The sequence below is a fragment of the Hibiscus syriacus genome, unplaced genomic scaffold (genome assembly GCF_006381635.1).
Source record: "Hibiscus syriacus cultivar Baekdansim isolate YM2019G1 unplaced genomic scaffold, ASM638163v2 tig00110384_pilon, whole genome shotgun sequence".
NCBI classification, from domain to species: Eukaryota; Viridiplantae; Streptophyta; class Magnoliopsida; order Malvales; family Malvaceae; genus Hibiscus; species Hibiscus syriacus.
In genome coordinates this window covers 7,860,131-7,864,572 of record NW_024062715.1, presented here as the reverse complement: position 1 = coordinate 7,864,572, position 4,442 = coordinate 7,860,131, and the positions used below count along the sequence as shown (strand labels likewise).

The window sequence follows — 4,442 nt, the reverse complement described above, 5'->3', positions numbered from 1 at the left end:
TCATGATATTGACATGACGATTCATAATAGTGAATGACGTGACAGATGGACTAAATTGATTTATTTAGTCGAGTTCAAGAGCCAATTGATATTTTGAAGTTCAAGGACTTATTTAATTTTTTAGAAACAATATTTTAAATTTTTAAAATTAAAATATTAAAATATTAAAAAATATCAAAACTAAAAATTAAATTAATAAATATATATATATATATATATATTTATATTAAAAATAAAGAAACATTTTAAAAATAGAAAATATTAGAAAATAATCACAAACTATAAAATGATAAATTATTGAAAATAAAAAATATTAAAAAAATATTATACGTCTTGCTTTAGATCTTTGTGAACATGTGCATGTCATATACTTTGTTATTGGGTTGTTACATTTGATTCTTTTCCTTTTTGCCTCATATTTTTTATGGTTAGATCGAAGCCGTTGACTCATGGAAGGACTCAATTGATGATATTTCGATTTCTTTCAAGAACAAACATAGTTGGAAACTATTTTATGGTATCTCTTTCTACTGAAGGTGTTCCTGGGCATGACCATGATTCATGTATTTAGTTTATATGAATAATGGTTTTAGTATTTAAAATATATATATTTTTGATTTTTTTAGTAATTTAATTTTTATTTTTTATATTTATTTCTTCAATATATTTTTCAAAAAAATTAAATACACTCTTGAACTATAAAAAATCATTTAGCCCTCGAGCTCGATAAAGAAAATCAATTTCACTCATATTTCACATTGTACAATTGTCACATCATAATCATTGACTATTATGTCAATACCGTGAACTACCACATCAACATCATAATGGTCAATAACAGAAACTGTTGGTCAAAAGACCACATTAAATTTTTCTCATGATATTTGAGGGTCATATTGAGTGAAAAAAAATAGTTCAATAGCCACATCAATTCTTTTGAAAAAGTTTGAGGACCTCGTTTACGATTAAGCCTAAAAAATTAGTAAATTAAAATAAAATTCTTTTTTCGTCCATATCATCAAAATATTATTAGTTTCGCTAAACCTTATTTTAAAAATAGATTTATCAAAAATAAATTTAAATGCTAAAACCATTATTCATATCAACTTATATGGAAAAAATAAATTTATCTTATAATTTTTTTTTAGAATCTTTCAAAAATAAATTTTTGGAAAAAATCACCATTTTTTTAGAGCCTGAACTTATATGAAAAAATTGGGCTGATGCAATTGGCCCTTTAAGGACCACTATTTCTGCTCTTCGTAGCCTGTAGGTATGAAGAAATGATCCATCTCCGAAGATATGCCATCACCATGTCTCCACCTTTGCAAGAATTATTGTTTAGGTTTTCATTTTCACCCACCAATTTCTCGAAACTCGCTGCTCTCCTCTTCCCCGTTTCTCACTTGCAATTTTCCTAAGCCCAAGGCTTCTAACAAAAAACTCGTAATCCACAGCCAGAATCGACCCGGCAATAGCCACAACAGCACAAACCCCAAAGGGAAAGTGACAGTGAAGGGAAATAAAGAGAACGTTTGGAGTATTGATAATGAGAGGGCAAAAGCTGAGAAAGAGAAAGGGAGAGAAAGTGCAAAGCAGAGGAGGAGGAGAAAAGGAAAGAGAGTGGTTAGTGATCGGAAGAAGAAGATGGGTAGAGTTTTGGTCTCTGCTGCTATGTTAATGGAAGTTGAAACTGTTCTACAAACTCGGGTATTATTTTACCACTTCTCTTATATTTGTGCCTTATGATTTCTAGTTGGTCATGAATTTTTAAGTTTCCAATTTGCTTGCTATCAAAATATGGTTACGTTTTCTTGGTGCCTCAATTATATATTTTCTGAATATTCAGATACGGCATGAAGGTTCTAGTTTTCTTTAGCTCCCATTGGAATGTACAAATCTCTTGTTTGATGAAGAATTATTTATGATTTTCCTTTTCCATAAAGAAACTTGAGATTTGAGAGCCGTCAGAAAGGGGAGGAATGATTTCTTGATTAGTGTAAATGGATTTACTTGATCAAGTAGTTTGTTTCTTTGGTTCTTATGTCTTGTTTCAGGAACCTGTAATCAAACCGGCATGGAACACATTTGCTAGTAGTGTGAGTGGGATATGGAAGGGGGTTGGAGCGGTGTTTTCACCCATCACTGCTGAAATGGAGCCAATTGCGATTGGAAGCAGGAACGAAAACCTATATGACTGCTACATGCTTACCCATGTTGAGGCAGTTTTTCCTCCCTCTGGAAAGACCTCTGAAATTCATAGGAAGATAAATTGGGTTACTCTGAATCCACATGGTGAAGTTCAAGAACATGTTGATGTCAACCTTGGAAATAAGGAAGAGTCCAAAGTCAAGAAAGCAACTTCACCACCGAAAGAAAAAGCCAGTGATGGTACGGCGAATCATGTTTTGCCTAAATTTGGGTCTTTTGACTTGACAATTAGTGATGTGATGGAAGAAGATGTAATGGGCAATGAGCATGGTTTTGTTTTCTTTGAGGTTAGATTATTCGCCCTTTCTTCAGTAATCGCTATAAAACCATGACTGAAATACGAGACTTTCATGCAATGCTGCAGTATTGCTGCGAAGAAAATGATTTATGCAACCTTTCATTTAGTTCGCCATTTAGTACTTATGTTTTTTTAGAGAGAAAAACTGGATATGAAATCTGATTGTCAAGGAGTGTAGACTATTGTTTACCTCCTCCACTAGAAAAGATTTGTTAGATAATTGTTGAAATGCTGATGTGAACAATTCACTAAATTCTACGTTTTATTTTTTAGTAAATAATATTAATGTCTTCCTCTGTTTTTTTATTTTATTTGATTTCTGACATTTGTTACTTGTTGGTCTAATTGTTAACTCGCAGGATGGATCTTATTCCAGAGGTCCCCTTGATATTCCTGTTGGTGAAGTTGATGACTCTAATTATTACCTTTCTCCAACTTTTAAATTTGAACAAGTAAGTTTTGAATGCCATGTTTGTTGTTTTTCTAAGCTTTATCCAATTTGAATTTGCTCGTGCGTGTCATGTGTTTATGTAAAAAAAAGTCATCTTTTTCTTTTCCAAAATAGGCCAGCAAAATCAGAGGAATTGACTCTGTTAGTACAAAATGCATGTCGTTGACGATGTGGAAATATCATTTATAAACTGCAAATGTTAGACTCTTTAAGACTCAGGCTCTCATATTTGGGTAATTGTGCCAAAGTCTGATGGTATTATAATTTTTGAGATTTTCTGGATAACCTGTACTTGAACATGTGTGATAGCATTGTTTTAATTAATGCAGGGCTGGCGGAAGATATGCTTTTTTTTCTTTTCGTTTCTTCAATTTTTTTTCTTACTACTGAATTCAACTTGATTCATTGTGCAGTGTTTGGTCAAAGGTTGCCACAAAAGACTTCGTATTGTTCATACAATAGAGTTTGGTAATGGGGGTTCAGATGTACAGATAATGAGAGTTGCTATTTATGAAGAAGAGTGGGCGAGTCCTGCACATATTCATGAGAAAAGGTATTCTTTTATTACGTCTCTGTTGTGATCTTTATACTTGCGTGTTCTATATTTCTTTTGCATGATGAAACTGATTTCATGAGGTTATATGTAGTTTGAACGGTGATCCAGAGTTTGATTTGAAGCCATTTTCTCAACGGAAAAGAACTCAACCATCAGAGCTTGTAGGGCCATGGAAGGTGTTTGAGGTTAGTGCCACTCCGATATATGGTGATGATACTGTAGCTGTAGAAAGCAATGGTGCCCTTTATGTTTACCTTTGCATGGAAACCTTAAAGAAGAGGAGCTTTCCCCGAGAGTCCGGGCTACTTTAGAGAGGAAGAGGTGCTAGACATGCAGGATGTTACAGTTCTTTGGCTGCCTGGCGGTGTGATGAGTTATGTCGATGTCAGTAACGACGGCACCCTCACTATTGGAGCTGGATGGTACTCGGATGAGGGGATCAACCTTGTTATGGAGCGAGATTACGGTATAGATGGGAAGCTGAAGGAAGTTAGATGGAAATCTGAGGTCAAAAGGTGGACAGACCCAGTGTCTGTGTAAATATGAGAATACCTAAACTTGTACTATCACTTTTTTGTGATGCTAACTTGTCGACGGGAAACTTTATGTTAAGAGATAATATGGAAAACATAAGAGAAAATAATCTCAGTGGCCGAAAATGTCTTATAATATACGATTTTAACTAATTTTTTTGGATTTGTCAAAATGATCAATAAATTCGCAACGCGAACTTCAATTTTGCAACCCAATTTTTAATTTCGCAACGCGAATATGTAAATCGTAACACATAAGGTAAATTCGCAACGCGATAGTCAAATTTGTAACACAAAAGTTAAATTAGCAATACGATAGTCAAATTCGCAATGCGAATTTATAAATCGTAACACAGAAGTCAAATTCACAACGCGATAGCTAAATTCGCAAAA

General features: G+C 33.5%; 1 pseudogene; it reads left to right on the top strand.

Annotated features, from left to right (window-relative positions):
- The first annotated feature begins 1,218 nt into the window (after positions 1-1,218).
- LOC120122019 lies at positions 1,219-4,138 on the top strand (annotated as a pseudogene).
- Positions 4,139-4,442: the final 304 nt, after the last annotated feature.